The sequence below is a fragment of the Bufo bufo genome, chromosome 3 (genome assembly GCF_905171765.1).
Source record: "Bufo bufo chromosome 3, aBufBuf1.1, whole genome shotgun sequence".
In the NCBI taxonomy this organism is placed as follows: Eukaryota; Metazoa; Chordata; class Amphibia; order Anura; family Bufonidae; genus Bufo; species Bufo bufo.
Window position 1 is genome coordinate 79,991,795 of NC_053391.1, and position 27,056 is coordinate 80,018,850.

Sequence of the window (27,056 nt, forward strand, 5' to 3'; positions counted from 1 at the left end):
CTTGAGCGTTTTACAGCGCGTTCAAACGTGCTGTAAAACGCTCAACACATGAAAACCAATGCTTCCCTATGGCCCTGGTTCTCACTTGAGCGTTTTACAGCGCGTTAGAATGCGCTGAAAAACGCCCTACGCTCAAACAAGTTCTTGAGCTTCTTTGGGGCGTTTTGTCGCTCGTTTGTCGCGCGTTTGCGGCCATAGGATAGCATAGGAACGCGCATATATGCTATTTTGAGCGTTTGTGACCATCAAAACGCGCGTACGAACGCGCGTTTGGCACATAGCAACAGGCCATAAAAGGACACACCCCTAGTAAGAGGCTAATGTGCAGCCTGAGCAAGATGGAGGAAGCAGGCTGTGATAGTGAGACTCTGATCAGGCTTGTGCGTTCAAAACGCTGCCTGTATGACATCCAGGATGCAAATTTCAAAAATAGGAGAAGCAGGAAGCAGGCATGGGAGGACATTGGCCAAAACATCTGGCCACAGTGGATGAGCTTATCCAAAACAGGGAAAGAAGGGCAAGGTATTGACATGTGTATTCTGAGTGTAAAAAGGAACTCCTTGTGTGCACTGGTGTAAAAACTATATATGTAATAGTCCAGCCCAGCTCTACCTGCGGCCCTCCAGCTGTGGTCTAACTACAACTCCCAATATGCTGTGCTGTATTTTACTTGCTGTAGCCTGTCCTGGCATGCATGGAGTTGTAGTTTTGCTACAGCTGGAGGGCTGCAGCTTCACCATCCCTGTTCTAGTATATGGGCAGTCAATGTTTCCCGTCATCCACATTCTGGCACAATGTAGTGGCCCAGTATGCTCAATTTGCACTTGTTCCACTGTGTTTCCCCAGATGGCGCTGTTCCAATCTGGAAATGTATTAGAATTTCAAATTGTGGCCTACATTTGTGGGTCGGATTGGTGGTATAAAGTTGATATGGATATTGTCTACGGTTAAACATTATTGTGCTTGTGGGCTATTGCACCACTGGCACATTATAGGTGAGTGTATGTGTACAGTACCAGTATTGGCCACATAAATGGGACCCCTAATTCCGCCCACATTGTTTTCCCTTGTTAATGGACGAGTATTGGGCCCATAAATGGGACCCCTAATTCCGCCCACATTGTTTCCCCTTGTTAATGGAGGAGTATTGGTGGGCACTATTGGTGCTTCTACAAGGGGCACTATATAGGTGAAAAAAGGGCATTGCACACATTCACTCTTCAAATTTTTTAATGCAGCCATTACACTAATCCAATAAAATGGAATATTAAAAGATAACGAAAACAATCTTTGCTGGGGGAAAAAACAAAATATTTGAACATTATATGGCTTGCATTTGCCAAGGTAACTCCCCCTGTGGTGACATGAAATATGCAGTGAAGTGGTCCCGAATAGCGGCACCATGTGTGGTCCCACGAACACCGCTGCGAATAGTACTCTCCATGGAATGGCTCAAAGAATCCTCAAAATTGAAGCCATCCCTTTGTCTGACAAAATTGTGAAGAGCACATGCTGCCTTCACAGCCGAGATGGAGGTCTCCAATTTAAGATGTATGGGTGAGTGCAGAACTCGCCATTTGTTGGATAATATGCCGAATGCACATTCCACCACCCTGCGTGCTCTTGTCAGACGATAATTAAAAACACGGCGCGCAATGGAGAGACCACGGCTGGAGTATGGCCTCATAAGATGCTCACCTAGAGCAAATGCCTCGTCCCCAACAAAAACAAATGGCATAGACGGATAAGTGGTGCCAGGCAGTGTGGTGTTCCCGGGAAGGTCAAGGGAATTATTAATGAGCATTTGACCAAAGTCTGAATGCCCAAAAACAGCAGAGTCAGAGCTGCTGCCATAGGAACCCACATCGATGTAACGGAAACAATAGTTAGCATCACATACTGCAAAAAGAACTACAGAAAAGTATTTTTTATAATTAAAGAACTGACTGCCACTCCTCATTGGCTTCAGAACGCGGATGTGTTTGCCGTCAATTGCTCCTACACAGTTTGGGAAATTGCATGTTAGCTGAAAAGTATCCGAAATTTTCAGCCACTCCTCCTTGTTTGGTTGGCCCATGACAGCAGCATGTAGGACATGCCAAATGGCGATGCAGGTTTCCTTCACGATTACACTGGCTGTGGATTTCCCGATCAGGAAGGTGTAGTGAAGACTGATCAAAGAGTGGCCAGTAGCTAGATAGCTGCAAAAAAAGATTGAAAATCTGGATTTAAAATAATGGATGATGCTTTTTTTTTAATATAGTCAACGTTTTGAAAAGCAAGTGGAAGAGCCTGAAAGATGCTTTTGTTCGACATCGGCGTAAGGAGAGGGAACAGAGGAGCGGAGCTTCGCCAGGTGCACGGTCCAGTTATGTGCATGCCGAGCAAATGGCGTTTCTTATCCCATGCACTGAAATGCGGAGGTGAGTCCAGTGCATACACATGCAGGAGAGGGTGTGGTATGACATGCATTCACTTTCAAATCTTGCACATACTTATGTATATTTTCATGTTCACAGCACCAATAGTAGCTGGTCCCAACCTCAACAGCAGGAGGAGGAAGAGGGGGAGGTCAACAGAGACAGTGAGGCCTGTGCGTCAACGGGGCCACTAAGTCCTCCTCCACCCGATCCCACCCCTACATTCCTAACCCCCACACAGCCTGCACCACCTGTCGTGGAACCCGCAAACATTAGGATTCACCGACCAAAACGGAGAAGGCCATCACGCCATGAGGACCGGCTAATAGCATGCCTGGATGCACTTGCCCATCCTGCCCCCAAACTCTCTTGTGATGGGCTTTTCCTCTTGAGTTTGGAGGAAAAAATGCAGCAAGTGCCCAGAAGTAGAATCACTGAAGCGAGGGATACATTAACAAGGGTGCTAGACAGCTTCATCCCATGTTCTGATATCACACAGGCCAACAATGCACCACAACATCCACCACAACATCCACCACAACATCCACCACCCACTCACACATACACATCACAAACATACCCACAAACTAACATACCACACCCTCACGACACATGGCACACACAACCCCACTACTCATACACCTATCCCTCCACCAGCATGGGCAACAACCCCTCCACCACCGCTCCAATGCAATCTGGCCAGCAATCAGGCGGACTGAGAGAGGCCATGCGGGATCCTGAGCCACATTTCAGCTTTCCGCACTACCAAAATCTGTAAAAATTTACGGACATAATTTTGTGTGTCTGGGGTGTTGTGCATTGATTGTTTTTGGTTGAAATTTGCCGACTAATTTTACGTTCGAAAGACAAAGAGTTATGTTGTTTGTGTAAAACACACTTTGTGCATTTTTGGAGGAACTGGAACATGTTCGGTACCTTTTCCCCAAATTAAAAACATTTGCTAAGTTTGTGTGACTCTTATTTGGAAGGGAGTGGTTCCGTATGGGAAAATGTGCGTAAACTATGTAAGTATGGTATCTATATGTCAAATTTAAAAAGCATACACATCAAATCCACCCCCCGCAAAAACAATCAAACGTCACAACCAACCGTTGAAAATAACAAAGGCCACACTAATATCCAGTCACCACACAATGCAAATGCTTTTATAAGGCCACTATTAGAGTCTACTTACCGCAAAGTAATAATCAGTCTTTCCGCGGGTGGTATACTGTCCCGCATGAAGGTGTCCTGACGTTCTAAATGGGTGCCCAACAACCCCAGGAGCTCATCAAAGCTGTTCCAAACCAAAATGGCGAGGGTTAACATTCACAAAATACTACAACTGGTACCTTCACAATTGCAACAACACTACTATAACTATTGTATATGTACAAACCTGGTGATGGACATCCGCGTGTATGAAAAAAATTTGTCTTCATGGGCCCGGAGGCCCACGTACAGTGCCCAAAACTGTCCCCTTTCAGTTCGATTGGCAATGACAGGATGGACCCAGAAGCGTCGCCTGCTCTCTCTCCTTCGCCGCAAACGTCCGAGATGGATTGCTGCAACAATTGCCGCAATTGGTCGCCTTCTGGAAAATTCCATGACTGCAAACAATCCACTCTCCCAAAACCCATGAAATTGCCCACCTGCATATCTCTATCATTAGACACCTTTCATATAGACAGGGCTGTATTTTCATAGGACAACACTGCTGTCCATCATACAAACGCGCATAATACGCGCGTTGGCTATGGCCAAAAACGCGCACAAAAACGCGCGACAAAACGCGCGTTAAACGCGCATATCCAAAACGCTCAGGTCTGAACCCAGCCTAAAACTTAAATAAATAAGAAAAAGTATACATATTGGGTATTTCAACGTCCGTAACGATCTGCTCTATAAAAATGTCACATGATCTAACCCCTCACATAAACACTGTAAAAAAAAAAAAAACTGTTCAAAAACAGCCAATTTTTTGGCCACCTTGCCCCATAAAGTGTAATAATGAATGATCAAAAAATCATATGTACCAAAAAATGGTACCAATAAAAACCTCAACTCTTTCTGCAAAAAACGAGCCCCTGCACAAGACGATCGGTAGAAAAATAAAAAACATATGGCGTTCAGAAAACCAATCCAGCAAAATCTGCCTTCCAAAAACCATACGGTGTTCCTTTCCTTCTGCGCCCTGCCGTGTGCCCGTACAGCGGTTTACGACCACATGTGGGGTGTTTCTGTAAACCGCAGAATCAGAGTAATAAATATTGAGTTTTGTTTGGCTGTTAACCCTTAATGTGTTAAAGAAAGAAATGTAATAAAATAGAAAATCTGCTAAAAAAGTGAAATTTAGAAATTTCATCTCCATTTTCCTTTAATTCTTGGGGGTTAATAACGTTTGTAAAATTGGTTTTAAGTAACTTGAGGGTGTAGTTTCTACAATGGGGTCATTTATGGGGGTTTCCACTATGTAAGCCCCACAAAGTGACTTCAGACCTGAACTGGTCCTTAAAAAGTGGGTTTTGGAAATTTTCTTAAAAATTTTAAGAATTGCTTCTAAACTTCTAAGCCTTGTAACGTCCTAAAAAAAAATAATAATATTTCCAAAATGATGCCAACATAAAGTAGACATATGGGGAATGTTATGTAATAAATATTTTATGAGGTATCACTTTCTGTTTTAGAAGCAGAGAAATTGAAATTTAGAAAATTGCACATTTTTTATTTTTTTTGGTAAATTTGGGATTAATTCATAAATAAAGGTGATATATATTGACTCAAATTTATGACTGTCATGAAGTACAATGTGTCACGAGAAAACAATCTCAGAATGGCGTGGATAAGTAAAAGTGTTCCAAAGCTATTACCACATAAAGTGACGCATGGCAGATTTGTAAATTTTGACCTGGACACTGGGGCATCAATGACCTTTGGTCATGAAAGGGTTAATGACTCTTGATAGGGAGCATTCCACAGGATTGGCGTTTAGAAAATATGGTGGCGATATTCAAAAAGAGGTCAAAAACAGAGCCCAGAAACTATAGGCCAGTTAGTTTAAAGGGGTTTTCCGGTGAAGTAACTTAATTTTAGAAAAAATGCATTAAGGCTGCAACCTGTGACCCAACCAGAACCCATACCTACACATATAACCAGAGCTTCAATTTACCTTGCAATCCATCTGTCTAGCTCCTGTGTGAGCCTGCAACACACTGAGAGTATCATGGCGCCTGATCTTCCCTTACAAAACTACAATCCCCACCATCCCTAGCTTTTCTGCTATGAGTTTGTGCTTGTTCATGAGTGTTGAGGTTTAATGATTTGCTGCCTATCACAATCCAGATACACTCCCTCTACTCAGTAATCACCAGCACACTAACACTCCCTTTGTTGCACAAGAGATTTAGCTAGTGAATTAATAGCAATACACTGAGCATGCTCGACCTAACAAATGCTCAGAACTACAGGTCAATGGCTCAGAACTACAGTTCAATGCCATGAGGAAACACAGTGGGTAGCAGAGGAAGAAAACTACTTTTATAACTACTGAATTGTAAATATGTGAAATTTACATTATATTAGGTAATTATTGATGATTAATTATTCTAAAACATAAGTTATTTATGGTAACCGGTATACCACTTTAACATCTGTCATGAGTAAACTGTATGCAGATTATTTAAGAGATGCTATCTTGGAGTACCTCAATGAAAATAAATAAATAAAACCATATCAGCATGGCTTCATGAGTAGTGGTCAGTGAACCCGCACTGTAAAGTTAGTAATAGCATGGCTGTGATTGGCTGGTGCATCATGTGACCCAGCCTCTATACCAGCTGGATCACGGGTAGCACTGCCCATCAGCTCTGAGTAGTGCAGGTACAGGAAGCAGGCAGCTGAAGCGATGGAGAGTGTTAAGAATCTGGCTATTTGTTTTGTGGGTGACCTATAATGATTTTTAAAGGGAACACAAAAATAACACATCCTAGATCTGAATTAATTAAATATTCTTCTGAAATACTTTGTTCTTTACATAGTTGAATGTGCTGACAACAAAATCACACAAAAATTAAAAAAATGGAAATATAATTTTTCAACCCATGGAGGTCTGGATTTGGAGTCACACTCAAAATTAAAGTGGAAAAACACACTACAGGCTGATCCAACTTTGATGTAATGTCCTTAAAACAAGTCAAAATGAGGCTCAGTAGTGTGTGTGGCCTCCACGTGCCTGTATGACCTCCCTACAATGCCTGTGCATGCTCCTGATGAGCTGGCGGACGGTCTCCTGAGGGATCTCCTCCCAGACCTGGACTAAAGCATTGCCAACTCCTGGACAGTCTGTGGTGTAACGTGACTTTGGTGGATAGAGCGAGACATGATGTCCCAGATGTGCTCAATTGGATTCAGGTCTGGGGAACGGGCGGGCCAGTCCATAGCATCAATGCCTTCGTCTTGCAGGAACTGCTGACACACTCCAGCCACATGAGGTCTAGCATTGTCTTGCATTAGGAGGAACCCAGGGCCAACCGCACCAGCATATGGTCTCACAAGGGGTCTGAGGATCTCATCTCGGTACCTAATGGCAGTCAGGCTAGCTGGAGGGCTGTGCGGCCCTCCAAAGAAATGCCACCCCACACCATTACTGACCCAATGCCAAACCGGTCATGCTGGAGGATGTTGCAGGCAGCAGAACGTTCTCCACGGCGTCTCCAGACTCTGTCATGTCTGTCACATGTGCTCAGTGTGAACCTGCTTTCATCTGTGAAGAGCACAGGGCGTCAGTGGCGAATTTGCCAATCTTGCTATTCTCTGGCAAATGCCAAACGTCCTGCACGGTGTTGGGCTGTAAGCACAACCCCCACCTGTGGACGTCGGGCCCTCATATCACCCTCATGGAGTCTGTTTCTGACCGTTTGAGCAGACACATGCACATTTGTGGCCTGCTGGAGGTCATTTTGCAGGGCTCTGGCAGTGCTCCTCCTGTTCCTCCTTGCACAAAGGCAGAGGTAGCTGTCCTGCTGCTGGGTTGTTGCCCTCCTACGGCCTCCTCCACGTCTCCTGATGTACTGGCCTGTCTCCTGGTAGCGCCTCCATGCTCTGGACACTACGCTGACAGACACAGCAAACCTTCTTGCCACAGCTCGCATTGATGTGCCATCCTGGATAAGCTGCACTACCTGAGCCACTTGTGTGGGTTGTAGACTCCGTCTCATGATACCACTAGAGTGAAAGCACCGCCAGCATTCAAAAGTGACCAAAACATCAGCCAGGAAGCATAGGAACTGAGAAGTGGTCAGTGGTCACCACCTGCAGAACCACTCCTTTATTGGGGGTGTCTTGCTAATTGCCTATAATTTCCACCTGTTGTCTATCCCATTTGCACAACAGCATGTGAAATTGATTGTCACTCAGTGTTGCTTCCTAAGTGGACAGTTTGATTTCACAGAAGTGTGATTGACTTGGAGTTACATTGTGTTGTTTAAGTGTTCCCTTTATTTTTTTGAGCAGTGTATATATATAAATATATATATATATATATATATATATATATATATATATACAGTACAGACCAAAAGTTTGGACACACATTCTCATTCAAAGAGTTTTCTTTATTTTCATGACTATGAAAATTGTAGATTCACACTGAAGGCATCAAAGCTATGAATTAACACATGTGGAATTATATACATAACAAAAAAGTGTGAAGCAACTGAAAATATGTCATATTCTAGGTTCTTCAAAGTAGCCACCTTTTGCTTTGATTACTGCTTTGCACACTCTTGGCATTCTCTTGATGAGCTTCAAAAGGTAGTCCCCTGAAATGGTTTTCACTTCACAGGTGTGCCCTGTCAGGTTTAATAAGTGGGATTTCTTGCCTTAAATATGGGGTTGGGACCATCAGTTGCATTGAGGAGAAGTCAGGTGGATACACAGCTGATAGTCCTACTGAATAGACTGTTAGAACTTGTATTATGGCAAGAAAAAAGGAGCTAAGTAAAGAAAAACGAGTGGCTATCATTACTTTAAGAAATGAAGGTCAGTCAGTCAGCCGAAAAATTGGGAAAACTTAGAAAGTAAGGGCTATTTGACCATGAAGGAGAGTGATGGGGTGCTGCGCCAGATGACCTGGCCTCCACAGTCACCGGACCTGAACCCAATCGAGATGGTTTGGGGTGAGCTGGACCGCAGAGTGAAGGCAAAAGCGCCAACAAGTGCTAAGCATCTCTGGGAACTCCTTCAAGACTGTTGGAAGACCATTTCAGGGGACTACCTCTTGAAGCTCATCAAGAGAATGCCAAGAGTGTGCAAAGCAGTAATCAAAGCAAAAGGTGGCTACTTTGAAGAACCTAGAATATGACATATTTTCAGTTGTTTCACACTTGTTTGTTATGTATATACACACATGTATTTACACACATGTGTTAATTCATAGTTTTGATGCCTTCATAGTCATAAAAATAAAGAAAACTCTTTGAATGAGAAGGTGTGTCCAAACTTTTGGTCTGTACTGTATACCCATTTTTGGTGTGAGATACACGTGCACTTTATACGTGACAGGGAAATTAATATAGTTAATCTGACTGTTAGTTTGGCCAGTGACATATACCCATTTTCGGTGTGAGATACACCTGCACTGCATACATGACAGGGAAATTTATATAGTTAATCTGTCTGCTAGTTCGGTGGGTGACATATACCCATTTTTGGTGTGAGATATACGTGCACTTTATACGTGACAGGGAAATTAATATAGTTAAACTGACTGTTAGTTCGGTGGGTGACATGTACCCATTTTCGGTGTGAGATACACCTGCACTGCATACATGAGAGAGAAATTAATATAGTTAAACTGTCTGTTCGGTGGGTGACATATACCCATTTTTGGTGTGAGATATACGTGCACTTTATATGTGACAGGGAAATTAATATAGTTAATCTGACTGTTAGTTTGGCCGGTGACATATACCCATTTTTGGTGTGACGTACACCTGCACAGAATACGTGACAGGGAAATTATTATGGTTAATCCGTCTGTTAGTTCGGTGGGTGACATATACCCATTTTTGGTGTGAGGTACACCTGCACTGCATACGTGACAGAGAAATTAATATAGTTAATCTGTCTGTTAGTTCGGTGGGTGACCTCAAATAATGAGGAGAGCATTAAATAAGGTACGTGTCCCTGGTCCCTGGTGCTGCTGGTGCTGGTGGAGCTCCTGTTGCAGGGAGAGGACATGGTTGATCTGTGCCAGCTACACGCCCAAATGAAACACCTTCCTCAGGTGCACGTAGACGACAGAGCGTTCAGCGTCATTTTGTAGACCCGAAAACCGGTGTACGAATGGTGAGGCCAGAACAAGAAGAGGTGGTAGTAGATTGGATGACTGACAGTGCCTTCAGTTCATTCACATTGGTCCCCTGCTGAAACCGCAGAGTTGGCATCTGCAGCACATGGGCATCTGTCTTTCACCTCACCCTCTTGCAAATCAGCCAAGCAGTCTTAGCCCCAAGTCATGCAGCAGTGTTTTATGTTTTTTAATGACTCTGCTGGTGGGGTTTCTGTGGGCCATCCACCTAGCCCTGCCCCAGAAGTGGAAGAGACTGAGTGCACTGATGCCCAACTAATTATGTTGTGGACATGGGAGAACCACCGCAGCACATCTCTGATGATGATGACGAAAAACAGCTGCCAACTGCTGCAGCTTTCTGCCCTGTGCAGACAGGCAAGGAGGGCAGGGGTGAGAAGTGGGTGGAAGATGATGTAGAGGATGATGAGGTCCTAGACCCCACATGGAATCAAGGTCATGCGAGTGACGTGTACAGTTTGGAGGAAGAGGTGGTGGTCACACAGCGCCAGCCGCACAGCAAAAGAGGAAGCAGGGTGCAAAAGCAGAGTGGCCGTCCCCTAGCCAGTATGCCTGCTACTGCCCACCGCACCCAGGGACTGAGCACGCCAAAGCCAGCTCCAAGGAGTTTCCTGACATGGCAGTTCTTCAGACAATGTGCTGATGACAAGACGCAAGTGGTTTGCACTCTGTGCAATCAGAGCCTGAAGCGAGGCATAAATGTTCTAAACCTGAGCACCACCTGCATGACCAGGCATCTAAATGCAAAGCACATGCTGCAGTGAAGTACACACCTGAAAAACCACAAAAATCTCAGGCTTCTCTTGCTCCCTCTTTGCTGCGGTCTCCGCCTCTTTCTCCCCCTCTGGAGTGACAGTGGCACCGGCCACCCTGCAAAAAGAGGATGTGGCAGCTACACCACCTCCACCACCGTCACCCAGCATGTCCACACTGTTCCATGGAAGAGTTCAGCTGTCCATCCCCCAAACACTGGAGAGAAAGAAGAAGTACCCTCTACCCACCCCTGATCCCTGGCCCTGAATACCAGCATTTCAAAATTCCTGGCCTTTGAAATGCTGTCATTCCGTCTAGTGGATACAGAAACTTTTAAAAACCTTATAGTTTTGGTTGTCCCACAGAATGTGGTTCCAAGCCGCCACTACTTTTCCAGGCGAGCCATCCCTGCCCTGCACAACTAAATGACAGACAAAATCAGGTGTGCACTGCACAACGCCATCTATGGCAAGGTCCACATAACTACCAATATGTGGACCAGGAAGCATGGGCAGGGACGTTATATCTCCCTAACTGCACACTGGGTAAATGCAGTGGCGTCTGGGCCTGAGGCGGATTGCAGTTTGGAGCATGTCCTACCGCCTCCGAGGATTGCAGGACATTTCTCATTTCCTCCTGTTGCCTCCTCCTCCTACTCCGCTTCCTCCTCTACCGCCTCTTCATCTGGTCAGCATAACACCTTCACCACCAACTTCAGCACAGCCAGGGGGAAACGACAGCAGGCTGTTTTGAAACTCATCTGTTCGGGGGAAAAACCCCACACCGTGCAGGAGCTGTGGACGGGCATGGAACAACAGACAGATGAGTAGTTGGTGCCTCTGAGCCTCAAGCCTGGCCTGGTGGTGTGCAATAATGGGCTAAATCTCCAGGCTAGCCGGTTTGACGCACATCCTTTGCCTGGCGCATGTGCTGAATTTGGTGGTATAGAGGTTCCTGAAAAATGTGACGTACTCACAAGGTCGAACTCCACCTTGCACATGGTGGAGTGACTGTGCGATCAGCAGCAGGCAGTAGTGGAGTTTCAGCTGAAGCACACACGGGTGAGTAGCTCTGCGGAACAACACCACTTCACCACCAACTAGGGATGAGCGAATCGTTCCGAATTTCTGGAAAAATTTGTTTCTGAACTAATGTGAATTTCCTCTCGCTTCATGGTAACGAATCACAATTTTTCCTAACATGGCGACTAGTCGGCTACAATAGCAGCTAAAATGGCGGCTACACATGTGATGACCTGGGGCAAGAATCTCTGGGAAGGCCGGATGACCCATAATGCCATGCATGCAGCCAATCAACAGCCAGCCAGCCCGGTGATGTCACAGCCCTATAAATATGGCGACCATCTTATTCACTATCATACTTTGTTCAGGGACAGACATGTATGAAGGCGCTAGGCAGAGTGAAAGAAAAACTAATTGTTAAAAAAAAAAGGAAAGAAACGATTTACTAGTGCAGGGAAAGGACTTCACAGTCAGGGAGAGACGTGTGCAGATGCTAGGGAGAGTCATAAGAAAATCCTTATTGTGAAAAAAGCGATTTACAAGTGCAGGGAAACATTACTAGGGGATCCAGATAGTCTCATAATACAGCTCTGTCATTCTAGCAATTAGTTATTGGGGTGCAAGTGCTATGTTGAAAATAATTTAGTGGCTTTTATCTGTGGAAAAAGATAAATATATACGCAGGTCACTTTTGCTGTTAACTGCGCTGATATCATTTAGTGGCCTATTTCAATACAATACGAGAAATATTTACGGAGGTCACTTTTGTTGTTATTTGTGCTAAAAGCGTTTATTGCCATATTTCTAGAGAAAAAGAGAAAAATAGACTAAGTTCATATTTGCTGTTATTTGCGCTAAAAGCATTTATTGTTATATTTCACTACAATACGAGAAAAATAGACGCAGCTCACATTTGGTGTTATTTGCGCTAAAAGCGTTTCTTGCCATATTTCTAGAGAAAAAGAGAAAAACAGACTTAGTTCATATTTGGTGTTAATTGCGCTAAAAGCATTTATTGCCATATTTCACTCCAATACGAGAAAAATAGACGCAGTTCACATTTGGTGTTATTTGCGCTAAAAACGTTTCTTGTCATATTGTACTCCAATATGAGAAAAATAGACGCAGTTCACATTTGGTGTTATTTGTGCTAAAAGCCTTTATTGTTATATTTCTAGAGAAAAAGAGAAAAACAGACTTAGTTCATATTTGGTGTTATTTGCGCTAAAAGTATTTCTTGTCATATTTCCCTCCAATGCGAGAAAAATAGACGCAGTTCACATTTGGTGTTATTTGCGCTAAAAGCGTTTCTTGCCATATTTATAGAGAAAAAGAGAAAAATAGACTAAGTTTATATTTGCTGTCATTTGCGCTAAAAGCATTTCTTGTCATGTTTTACTACAATACGAGAAAAATAGACGCAGTTCACATTTGGTGTTATTTGTGCCAAAAGCGTTTATTGTTATATTTCACTACAATACGGGAAAAATAGACGCAGTTCACATTTGGTGTTATTTGCGCTAAAAGCATTCCTTGCCATATTTCACTCCAATACGAGAAAAATAGACGCAGTTCACATTTGGTGTTATTTATGCTAAAAGTGTTTATTGCCATGTTCGCAAGGGTGGATGATGTGAGAAGGCCTCCGGTGACAAGGTAGCCCTCAATCGGTGTTCAGCTGTCTGGATAGACTCTTTAACCATCTTGATAGATTTCTGTAAATGTGCTATAGTCAGGGTCATCAGATCCAGGGAGCACTTGTTAAGAATTAGTTTGAACTGCTCACAGAAGGTAGAATCTTCCTTAACCACCTCCGGACCGCTGTACGCACAGACACGTCCTGGAGGTGGTTGTTTCATTCCGAGTGGACGCGCCGGCGCGTCCTCTCGCGAGACGCGAGATTTCGGTCTCAGCCGGCCCGCGCATGCGCATCGCGGGCCGGCAAAAGTTCGAGGAGAATTGCATCAGCAACCTGCCAGCCAATGATCGTCGCTGGCAGGTTGCTGATTTTTAAAAAATCGAATCACAAGCCAGATAACAGATCATATTAGTAAATATGATCTGTTATATGGCTTCTCTGCTCCTGTGCTGGTCCTTTTCGTCGGTTGGATCCAGCACAGGAGCAGACTGAACTGTGAGTACACCAAACACTACACTTTAGCCCCAGATCACCCCCCTGCACCCCAATTAACCCTTTGATCACCCCTTTGATCGCCCCTGTCAATCACTAGTGAAAGGAAAAAAAGTGATCAGTGTAAACTGTCACTTTTTTTTTTTCACTGGTATTGACTGATAGGTTTTAGGGATAGTTTAGGCCCCTTGGTTAGGTAGTTAGCGTCAGTTAGCGCCCACCCCACCGCACCGCAGTCACTTTTATTCGCTGATTAGCGTATCGCTAATCAGCATTTGTACTTTTATAGTATCTGTAAGTGATCAAAACTGATCACTGTCAGATCTATAATAGTATTAGTGTCACCTTAGCTCGCCCTCCACCCAAAACGCAGTGTTTGCCCGATCAGGCCTGATCGGTCGCCCACACGTGCGTTCACCCACACCCGCCCCACCGCAGTGACAAAAAATTATTATTTTTTGATCACTGCACATTCACTTTACACGCACTGCGGCGATAAAAAAATCAGTTTTGATATTTTTTATCAACCGCAGCGGCCTCCGGTACTTCGCTAGCCTCCCCTTTGTAAGACAGGTTTGCTTTTTTTCTTGGGTAGTCTCAGGGAATACCCCTAAATTTAGTAGTCCAAAATGTCAAACAGGGGGTATTCTTCTGAAGAGGCCTACAGGATTCTGACCCAGTCGGATGAGGAGTGGGAACCCTCATCTGACGAATCTAGCGGGTCAGAATATGAACCTGTGGAAAGCAGTGGCTCTCTGACCCAAAGTTCGGACGAGGAGGTGGAGGTCCCTGGCAGCACCAGGCGTACCCGGCCCCGTGTCGCTAGACCACAGGTTACGCAGGATCCGCTTCAAGAGCAGCAGAGTGGGGCTGTCGCTGCCGGATCACGTGGTGAGGCATACACCAGCAGCGCAGCCCTTCCTGGACCTAGTACCAGCACTGCCGTACAACATGGTGAAGTAGCGAGCACCAGAAGGGCAGTTGAAGCTGGTACGGTGGCACGTGCAGTAGTTACCCCGTCGCAGCCACCGCGCAGACAGGCCCGTAGACCCCCTAGAGTCCCTGAGGTGCTGGCAAACCCTGATTGGCAGTCACCAACTTCAGCCGCACCTGTAGTTCCCCCTTTCACCGCCCAGTCTGGAGTTCGGGTTGAGACGGCTCAAATCGGTTCGGCCCTGGGATTTTTTGAGCTGTTCTTGACTGCGGAGCTCTTGGACTTAGTCGTGGCAGAGACCAACCAGTATGCCACACAATTTATAACCGCAAACCCGGAAAGCTATTATGCCCAGCCTTTCCGGTGGAAACCAGTCCAAGTTTCCGAACTTAAAATTTTTCTGGGCCTTCTCCTCAACATGGGCCTGACAAAAAAGCATGAATTGCGGTCATATTGGTCCACGAACCCAATTCATCACATGCCCATGTTCTCTGCTGCTATGTCCAGGACACGATTTGAGACCATCCTGCGTTTTCTGCATTTTAGCGACAACACCACCTCCCGTCCCAGAGGCCACCCAGCTTTTGACCGGCTCCACAAAATTCGGCCCCTCATAGACCATTTCAACCAGAAATTTGCAGATTTGTATACCCCTGAGCAAAACATCTGCGTAGACGAGTCCCTAATACATTTTACCGGGCGCCTTGGCTTCAAACAATACATCCCAAGCAAGCGTGCCCGGTATGGGGTCAAATTGTATAAGCTCTGTGAAAGGGCCACAGGCTATACCCACAAATTTCGGATCTATGAGGGAAAAGATCAGACCCTGGAGCCGGTCGGTTGCCCTGACTACCTGGGGAGCAGTGGGAAGACAGTCTGGGACTTGGTGTCACCCTTATTCGGCAAGGGGTACCATCTTTATGTGGACAATTTTTACACAAGTGTGGCCCTCTTTAGGCATTTGTTTCTAGAACGGATTTGCGCCTGTGGCACCGCGCGAACTAGTCGCGTGGGCTTCCCCCAACGGCTTGTAACCACCCGTCTTGCAAGGGGGGAGAGGGCTGCCTTGTGTAACGAAGAACTGCTCGCGGTGAAATGGAGAGACAAGCGTGACGTTTACATGCTCTCCTCCATTCACGCAGACACGACAATCCAAATTGAAAGGGCAACCCGTGTCATTGAAAAGCCCCTCTCAGTCCACGACTATAATGCGCTCATGGGAGGGGTGGACTTCAATGACCAGATGTTGGCTCCCTATTTAGTTTCCCGCAGAACCAGACGCTGGTATAAGAAGGTGTCTGTATATTTAATTCAATTGGCGCTGTACAATAGTTTTGTTCTCTACAGTAAGGCTGGGAGAACAGGATCCTTCCTCAAATTCCAGGAAGAGATCATCGCGAACCTCCTTTACCCAGGAGGTTCCGTGGCCCCATCCACCAGTGTAGTTAGCCGTCTACACGAGCGACATTTCCCCAGTGTCGTTGCTGGTACCTCAACCCAACCGCCACCCCGAAAAAAATGTCGTGTCTGTAGCAGGAGTGGAATAAGGCGTGACACCCGCTATTTCTGTCCTGACTGCCCTGACCACCCTGCCCTATGCTTAGGTGAGTGTTTCCGGAAGTACCACACACAGGTACACCTAGCATAGGGATTGCATCTCACAGGACAGGCACACAGGGCTATTAGGGCCCTTTTACTCACAGCTGCTGCAAACCTCTCCTTTCACCTGGGATAAAGTGCATTACGTACTTCGCCACATCTTTGGGCGATTTGCGCTTTGCACATTGTCCCATGGGGAAGGAGAGGTTTGTTCTATAAAGGTAAAAAAAACTAAACAAAAAAAAAATTACCGGTAAGTAAAAAAGTTTAAAAAGTTTAAAAAAAGTTAATATGTTCTGTTCTAAAGTTAATAAAGTTATTGCTTTGCGGCCTGGTTTTTTCTTTTTTGTTTTGTTTTTTTTACCTTCCAGGTGGACCAACCGATCGACTAGCTGCAGCACTGATGTGCATTCGGACAGAAGCATTGCGCTGCTGTCAGATTACACGCAAGTCGGTGTATGCGGCGCTGCAAGACGAGATTTCTCCTCTGCAGTAAAAGATATGTTTGCCGAGGCATATGAGCTGAGGAGGTGGCGGTGTTCATATACTTTGGCAAACACTTTGTATATATAAAAAAAAAATCCCGGCAATGATTTATTCATCCACATCGATTGATGTGAATGGAGAAATCGGGTTTGCCAGGGCATACGAGCTGAAGTGGGTATGGATGTTGGGCGGAGCTCCTATGTCCTGGCAGACGCCTTTCCCCTCCTTTTTCTTTTTTTGGCAGAGATTTTTTCATCCACATTGATCGATGCGAATGAAGAAATCTGTGCCGTTCATTTTTTTCTTTCAGCCCAGAGGCTGAACGGAAAAAAAAAATCTCATTACCTGTAGGCTCAATATAAGGAGAATAGCAGAAACTCCTAATTCTGGGCATACATGTAATGATTGCGGAGACCCTCAAATGCCAGGGCAGTACAAACACCCCACAAATGACCCCATTTTGGAAAGAAGACACCCCAAGGTATTCGCTGAGGGGCATATTGAGTCCATGAAAGATTGAAATTTTTGTCCCAAGTTAGCGGAAAGGGAGACTTTGTGAGAACAAAATCAAAAAAATCAATTTCCGCTAACTTGTGCCAAAAAATGTTCTTTTCTATGAACTCGCCATGCCCCTCATTGAATACCTTGGGGTGTCTTCTTTCCAAAATGGGGTCACATGTGGGGTATTTATACTGCCCTGGCATTTTAGGGGCCCCAAAGTGTGAGAAGAAGTCTGGTATCCAAATGTCTAAAAATGCCCTCCTAAAAGGAATTTGGGCACCTTTGCCCACCTAGGCTGCAAAAAAGTGTCACACATCTGGTATCGCCGTACTCAGGAGAAGTTGAGGAATGTGTTTTGGGGTGTCTTTTTACATATACCCATGCTGGGTGAGATAAATATCTTGGTCAAATGCCAACTTTGTATAAAAAAATGGGAAAAGTTGTCTTTTGCCAAGATATTTCTCTCACCCAGCATGGGTATATGTAAAATGACACCACAAAACACATTCCCAACCTTCTCCCGAGTACGGAGATACCAGATGTGTGACACTTTTTTGCAGCCTAGGTGGGCAAAGGGGCCCACATTCCAAAGAGCACCTTTCGGATTTCACAGGTCATTTACCTACTTACCACACATTAGGGCCCCTGGAAAATGCCAGGGCAGTATAACTACCCCACAAGTGACCCCATTTTGGAAAGAAGACACCCCAAGGTATTCTGTGAGGGGCATGGCAAGTTCCTAGAATTTTTTATTTTTTGTCACAAGTTAGTGGAAAATGATGATTTTTTATTTTTTTATTTTTTTCATACAAAGTCTCATATTCCACTAACTTGTGACAAAAAATAAAAACTTCTATGAACTCACTATGCCCATCAGCGAATACCTTGGGGTCTCTTCTTTCCAAAATGGGGTCACTTGTGGGGTAGTTATACTGCCCTGGCATTCTAGGGGCCCAAATGTGTGGTAAGGAGTTTGAAATCAAATTCTGTAAAAAATGACCTGTGAAATCCGAAAGGTGCTCTTTGGAATATGGGCCCCTTTGCCCACCTAGGCTGCAAAAAAGTGTCACACATCTGGTATCTCCGTACTCAGGAGAAGGTGGGGAATGTGTTTTGGGGTGTCATTTTACATATACCCATGCTGGGTGAGAGAAATATCTTGGCAAAAGACAACTTTTCCCATTTTTTTATACAAAGTTGGCATTTGACCAAGATATTTATCTCACCCAGCATGGGTATATGTAAAAAGACACCCCAAAACACATTCCTCAACTTCTCCTGAATACAGAGATACCAGATGTGTGACACTTTTTTGCAGCCTAGGTGGGCAAAGGGGCCCATATTCCAAAGAGCACCTTTCGGATTTCACAGGTCATTTTTTACTGAATTTGATTTCAAACTCCTTACCACACATTTGGGCCCCTAGAATGCCAGGGCAGTATAACTACCCCACAAGTGACCCCATTTTGGAAAGAAGAGACCCCAAGGTATTCGCTGATGGGCATAGTGAGTTCATGGAAGTTTTTATTTTTTGTCACAAGTTAGTGGAATATGAGACTTTGTATGAGAAAAAAAAATAAAAAATAAATCATCATTTTCCACTAACTTGTGACAAAAAATAGAAAATTCTAGGAACTCGCCATGCCCCTCACGGAATACCTTGGGGTGTCTTCTTTCCAAAATGGGGTCACTTGTGGGGTAGTTATACTGCCCTGGCATTCTAGGGGCCCAAATGTGTGGTAAGGAGTTTGAAATCAAATTCTGTAAAAAATGACCTGTGAAATCCGAAAGGTGCTCTTTGGAATATGGGCCCCTTTGCCCACCTAGGCTGCAAAAAAGTGTCACACATCTGGTATCTCCGTACTCAGGAGAAGTTGAGGAATGTGTTTTGGGGTGTCTTTTTACATATACCCATGCTGGGTGAGATAAATATCTTGGTCAAATGCCAACTTTGTATAAAAAAATGGGAAAAGTTGTCTTTTGCCAAGATATTTCTCTCACCCAGCATGGGTATATGTAAAATGACACCCCAAAACACATTCCCCACCTTCTCCTGAGTACGGAGATACCAGATGTGTGACACTTTTTTGCAGCCTAGGTGGGCAAAGGGGCCCATATTCCAAAGAGCACCTTTCGGATTTCACAGGTCATTTTTTACCGAATTTGATTTCAAACTCCTTACCACACATTTGGGCCCCTAGAATGCCAGGGCAGTATAACTACCCCACAAGTGACCCCATTTTGGAAAGAAGACACCCCAAGGTATTCCGTGAGGGGCATGGCGAGTTCCTAGAATTTTTTATTTTTTGTCACAAGTTAGTGGAAAATGATGATTTTTTTTTTTTTTTTCATACAAAGTCTCATATTCCACTAACTTGTGACAAAAAATAAAAACTTCCATGAACTCACTATGCCCATCAGCGAATACCTTGGGGTCTCTTCTTTCCAAAATGGGGTCACTTGTGGGGTAGTTATACTGCCCTGGCATTCTAGGGGCCCAAATGTGTGGTAAGGAGTTTGAAATCAAATTCAGTAAAAAATGACCTGTGAAATCCGAAAGGTGCTCTTTGGAATATGGGCCCCTTTGCCCACCTAGGCTGCAAAAAAGTGTCACACATCTGGTATCTCTGTATTCAGGAGAAGTTGAGGAATGTGTTTTGGGGTGTCTTTTTACATATACCCATGCTGGGTGAGATAAATATCTTGGTCAAATGCCAACTTTGTATAAAAAAATGGGAAAAGTTGTCTTTTGCCAAGATATTTCTCTCACCCAGCATGGGTATATGTAAAATGACACCTCAAAACACATTCCCCACCTTCTCCTGAGTACGGAGATACCAGATGTGTGACACTTTTTTGCAGCCTAGGTGGGCAAAGGGGCCCATATTCCAAAGAGCACCTTTCGGATTTCACAGGTCATTTTTTACAGAATTTGATTTCAAACTCCTTACCACACATTTGGGCCCCTAGAATGCCAGGGCAGTATAACTACCCCACAAGTGACCCCATTTTGGAAAGAAGAGACCCCAAGGTATTTCGTGATGGGCATAGTGAGTTCATAGAACTTTTTATTTTTTGTCACAAGTTAGTGGAATATGAGACTTTGTAAGAAAAAAAAAAAAAAAAAAAAATCATCATTTTCCGCTAACTTGTGACAAAAAATAAAAAGTTCTATGAACTCACTATGCCCATCAGCGAATACCTTAGGGTGTGTACTTTCCGAAATGGGGTCATTTGTGGGGTGTTTGTACTGTCTGGGCATTGTAGAACCTCAGGAAACATGACAGGTGCTCAGAAAGTCAGAGCTGCTTCAAAAAGCGGAAATTCACATTTTTGTACCATAGTTTGTAAACGCTATAACTTTTACCCAAACCATTTTCTTTTTACCCAAACATTTTTTTTTTATCAAAGACATGTAGAACAATAAATTTAGAGCAAAATTTCTATATGGATCTCGTTTTTTTTTGCAAAATTTTACAACTGAAAGTGAAAAATGTCATTTTTTTGCAAAAAAAATCGTTAAATTTCGATTAATAACAAAAAAAGTAAAAATGTCAGCAGCAATGAAATACCACCAAATGAAAGCTCTATTAGTGAGAAGAAAAGGAGGTAAAATTCATTTGGGTGGTAAGTTGCATGACCGAGCAATAAACGGTGAAAGTAGTGTAGTGCAGAAGTGTAAAAAGTGGCCTGGTCTTTCAGGGTGTTTAAGCACTGGGGGCTGAGGTGGTTAAAGATCGTCGGTCGTGTCGACATACGAAGACCTCTTGGAATCTGTTGTACTTTTACGTATTCCGCCAAGGTGACACAGTGAAGCTCATAATTTAGGAGTTTTCTTGATTCCCTTTCATAATCGCGAGCTCTGTATTCAGACGCTGAGGTCTGTAGGAATTCACTTGGAAGGGTGAGTTGAGATAGGATCGATGCTGTCTCCTCTTCGTTGTAATCGAAAGTCAGACTTAACAACGCGGACAGGTGCCTTCGTCAAGGAATACCAATTATATAGGAAAGGCGCGGCACTCTAGTCTGCTGGTGTGCTGGTGGGTGTTGTCGTAGCCTCCCAGCCTAAATCCAATGGTGAATTTTACCTCTAGTTTAAGGACTTGGAGGCGTCCCATAGCCTATTTCAATTCTGTTCCCAGCAATCACTTCTGGGGCTCGGGCTTTTTAAAGGAGTTGCTCTCTCCCTGTGGGCAGCAGCTCATACCAAGGTGTGTGCACACCATTCTGTAGCCTGCTATTCCCTGATATTTTCTTCTTCTCGTCTGTCCTTCTGGCAACTCGGTAAGTTCTGTCCCACATGGGGGCACCCGGTTCCTTTACTTTGTAATAAGTCTCATCCCACTATTAATGTACTCAGCAGTTAACCTTTTATACTCAGCAGGGGGAGAGTGTGTGGGGTTCAACTTACCTACCATTATATCTGTGGTCTCCTCAAGCTGCTGCCATCTACAAAATATGTCAACTTGCCATTCTCTGGTCTCCACATGCTGCTGCTGCTGCAATTTCCAAACTATGTCACCTTGCCACTCTGTGGTCTCCTCCTGCTGCTGCCATCTACACAATATGTCACCTTGCCACTCTGTGGTCTCCTCCTGCTTCTGCCATCTCCACAATATTTCCTTTTGCCACTCTGTGGTCTCCTCATGCTGCTGCCACCATCTCCACACTATGTCACCTTGCCACTCTGTGGGATCCTGCTGCTGCCATCTCTACACTATGTCACCTTGCCACTCTGTGGTCTACTCCTGCTGCTGCCATCTCCACACTATGTCGCCTTGTCACTCGCTGGCCTCATCATACTGCTGCCGTCTACAGACTCTGTCATTGTGCCACTCGGTGGCCTTCTCATGATGCTGCTGCTGCATCCTCCACCTCCAGACTCTGCAATTGTGCCACTCGGTGGCCTCCTCATACTGCTGCCAACTCCAGACTCTTTCATTGTGCCACTCGGTGGCCTTCTCATACTGCTTCCACCTCCAGACCCTGTCATTGGGCTACTCTGTGGTTTCCTCATGCTGCTTCCACCTCACCACTATGTCATAGGTCCACTCTGTGGATTTCTCATGCTTTTCCCACCCTCCCCACTTCATGACTGGTCCACTATTTTGGCTTTCGGCCTGGCTGAGATCATCATTTATTTGTCCTTTCTTCTGATCTGTCAAAAGGAAGGAAAAATGAGACGCACAATGGATCCTGTCTTTGTAGCAGCTGTAAGGCCTGTATGGTCCCATCAGAAATGGCTTATGATTTAGTAGGAGTGGGTACAAAACACAGAAGACATGCAAATATTCCATTCACGTGTCATCTCTGTTTTGGATCCACTCCTGTGGTTTTTTTTTTGCCATTAGCAATACTGATGGATTATTGAGCAAATGCTGACCGAGTGAAGGCGAATGCTCCACAGACAGGATCAGTTTTTTGGGTGTTATTGTTCTGACGGATCAGAGGAAGGGCAAATTAGTCAGTGACGTCAACACAAACTTACTGCTGACACCCTCTCCACTCTGTTGGGGGGCTCTACTTGTATAAGTGTTTTATAGAACAGGGTCTGTAGACATCTATGTGGAATCAGCTGACGAGGGTGTAAAAGGACTATGCTTCTTCTTTACACTAACATCGACCTGTAAGGCTGAGTTAATACTTATGTTATTTGGTCTGTTTTGGCCCGTGACTGACCAAATAAGTGAAGTGTGCAGTGTGATTCTAATAGCAACGCCTATCATGTGCATGTCATACTGACTGACAGTATTATTTCACTACCCTAGCACACTCCCTATGTGTGTTACTGCAAGGCACAGTGTTCTACACCACTATAAAGGCTCGATGCAGCCCAAGTGGGCCTCCATGCGGGACATGTGTGCCGTGTTGTGCTGTTTCGAGTACTCCACCAACATTGCCAGTGGCGATGACAAGGCGAAGGCAGAGGAGGAGGAGAAAGAAGTCGCCAACGCAGCTGGCAAAGCTTTGTAAGCATGCCACAACAACCAGCACCACCAGCTGATATGGAATGTCTTAACAGGAGGCAGCATGTGCACATGCCTACACATACTGACTGATGGGTATGCCAAATTGGGCACACATGGCCTGAGCTTGCCCTTTACGCCTTGGAGGTGCTGGCCTGCCCTGCATCAAGTGTATTGTCCGAACGTGTGTTCAGCACGGCAGGGGGGTAATCACAAACAAGCGCAGCCGCCTGTCCACACCCAACGTGGACAAGCTCATGTTCATTATAATGAACCAGGCATGGATCCCACAGGACTTTTCCGTACCTTGTGCTGAGTAGACAAGTATACCGGCCGCACCCAGCCATTGTTATACTCCAGCGCACTTTCTTTTTGCATTCTCTTTTCTATTTCCCAATGTTCTGGGGTCTTCCCAAATTTATAAAAAAATAAATAAAGGAAAAAAAAAAAAACAACAAACAGTGTTGGCTACCTCCTCCTCCCCTACCTCCACTTCCACCTACAAAGCCACGTCCACCGCAACCTCAACCTCCTACTACGCTTTGACCTCCGCCTCCTAGTTCAAGATTAATATTTTTTATTTTTTTCTATTCTATGTTATTTTAAATCATTTCCCTATCAAAATTTGTTTACAGGGCTTCCTTTTGCAGCCCTCTAGCCTTTACTATGACTATTTTACAGCCATTTTAGTGCACTAAAGTTCAGGTCCCAATTGACTTCAATGGGTTTCGGGTCCAAGCTAGGGTCAAGTTTGAGTCCCAAACCTGAACTTTGACCCGAAGTTCGGCCAAACCCGGCAAATCCGAACATCCACAGGTCTGCTCATCCCTTTTCATGAGTGATCGGTCATGTCAAAATAATTTAATCAGTTTCTAAGAGGCGGTAAGTTCTAGACTTGACCTCGGCAAGTCAATGGCTGTCATGTATCTTGATAGTGTACCACATAAAAGGTTAGTGCATAAAATGAGAATGCTCGGACTGGGAGAAAATGTCTGTATGTGGGTAAGTAACTGGCTCAGTGATAGAAAACAGAGGGTGGTTATCAATGGTACACACTCAGATTGGGTCACTGTCACTAGTGGAGTACATCAGGGGTCAGTATTAGGCCCTATTCTCTTCAATATATTTTTTAATGATCTTATAGAAGGCTTGCACTGTAAAATTTCTATTTTTGCAGATGACACTAAACTGTGTAAAGTAATTAACACTGAAGAGGACAATATACAGCTACAGAGGGATCCATCCGGATAAATTGGAAGCTTGGGCAGAGAAGTGGCAGATGAGGTTTAACACTGACAAATGTAAGGTTATGCACATGGGAAGGAATAATGCAAATCACCTGTACATACTAAATGGTAAAACACTGGGTAACACTGACATGGAAAAGGATCTAGGAATTTTAGTGAACAGCAAACTAATCTAAACCAGTGTCAGGCAGCTGCTGCCAAGGCCAATAAGATAATGGGTTGCATCAAAAGGGGCATAGATGCCCGTGATGAGAATATAGTCCTACCACTTTACAAATCACTGGTCAGACCACACATGGAGTACTGTGTACAGTTCTGGGCTCCAGTGAACAAGGCAGACATAGCAGAGCTGGAGAGGGTCCAGAGGAGGGAAACTAAAGTAATAACTGGAATGGGGGCACTACAGTACCCTGAAAGATTATAAAAATTAAGGTAATTCCGTTTAGAAAAAGACTGTGATGAGGGAACTGTCGGTAAGAGCAGTGAGACTATGGAACTCTCTGCCTGAGGAGGAGGTGATGGTAAATTCACTTAAAGTTCAAGAAGGGCCTGGATGTATTTCTGGAGTGTAATAATATTACAGGTTATAGGTATTACATTTTTGCAGAAGGGTTGTTGATCCAGGGAGTAATTCTGATTGTCTGATTGAGGTTGGGAATTTTTTCCCTAAAATGAGGAAAATTGGCTTTTTTTTTTGCCTTCCTCTGGATCAACTTGCAGAAAAACAGGCTGAGCTGGATGGACGGATGTTTGTTTTAGCCTTACAAACTATGTTACTATGTATTTATATGTACATTATGCTCAAGCTATTATGTGGGATTTATCATAGTCCTTTTTAATCCAATTCAAACCAGTGCTGTATCGATAATAATTGAATTGCTACATGGATTATTCAATTTTACGGTGCCCCTATATATAAGAGCTCAGTTGGCGATACCAGCTGCATATTGAGTTGAGGATACTCTTTTTCAACAGATGATGCTAGGGCAAAGAATGATTGGGCATGTTAAATTTTAACACCCGATCCTTTTCTTCTGAACTTACTCCACACTCCACATTATTTTCCTTTCCTTGGTCAAGCATCCATGTGTATGCGGACGTCAAGAAGAAAAACATTGTCTGAAAGCTCAATTAGCCAGCAGCTATTGAAGGTGTATGATGTCTTTACAAGATACTGCATCAGACTACATACATTCTCACCTTCATACTTTGCTTTTTAAAAATCTCAACTAAATTACTGTCAAGCGTCAATTTGTAAAATCTTATTGGACAGATGAAGTATAGTGCTAATCAGGCTGTTATCTAGACCCTATGCTTCCCATCCAGCATTTCAGGTGAATATTGTTCTGTCTTATTAATGAAGTATGTAAATCAGATGTTACTAAACTGAAAACATAAGAAGCAATTAATTGTAAGATAAATTGAAAATGTCATGTTTAATAAACTGTGCAAAGCTGAACCGAAATATACTTAGTTATTTTAATAAGATCATAAAATGATGATATATGATGACAATCGTGTCCCAAAGAAAACTGAAAGCAATGGCTAATAACCTGTAGAACAGGACTACCTGTTTGAATCATTACAAATGACTAAAGATATCAGGATTGGTTGGGCTGAGGGGAAACCACACTGCTTCACAAAAAGTGATCCAAAAATTGGTACACAGGTCACTAGGGATGAGCGGACCCGTAGGTGTTCGGGTTTGCCGTGTTCGGCCAAACTTCAGTTCAAAGTTCGGGTTTGGGACCCGAACTTGACCTGAACTCGAACCCTATTGAAGTCAATAGGGACCTGAACTTTGGTGCACTAAAATGGCTGTAAAATGGTCGTAGTAAGGGCTAGAGGGCTGAAAAAGAAAGCAAAATGAGGATAAGAGCAGGACAGTTGCCCTGCAAACAAATGTGGATAGGGAAATGACTTAAAATAACATAGAATAGAAAAAAAAGAAAATATTAATCTTGAACTAGGAGGTCAAAGTGGAAGAAGGAGATTGAGGAGGCGGTTGACGTGGCTGTGTAGGTGGAAGCGGGGGTGGAGAAGGAGGTAGCCAACACTGTTTTTGTTGTTTTTTTTATTTAATTTTTTATTTATTTATTTATTTTTTAATAAATTTAGGAAGACCCCAAAACATTGGGAAATAGAAAAGAGAATGCAAAGAGAAAGTGCGCTGGAGTATAACAATGGCTGGGTGTGGCCGGTATACTTGTCTACTCGCAAGGTATGGACAAGTCCTGTGGGATCCATGCCTGGTTCATTTTAATGAACGTGAGCTTATCCACATTGGGTGTGGACAGACAACTGCGCTTGTCTGTGATTCCCCCCCCCCCCCCCCCTGCCGCGCTAAACAAAATTCCGACAATACACTTGATGCAGGGCAGGCCAGCACCTCCAAGGTGTAAAGGGAAAGCTCAGGCCATGTGCCCAATTTGGAGACCCAGAAGTTGAATAGGGCAGACCCATCAGTCAGTACGTGTAGGCATGTGCACACGTACTGTTCCACCATGTTGCTGAAATGCTGCCTCCTGCTAAGACATATCAGCGGGTGGTGCTGGTTGTTGTGGCGTGCTGACAAAGCTTTGCCAGTTGCATTGACGACTTCTTCCTCCTCCTTCTCTGCCTTCGCCT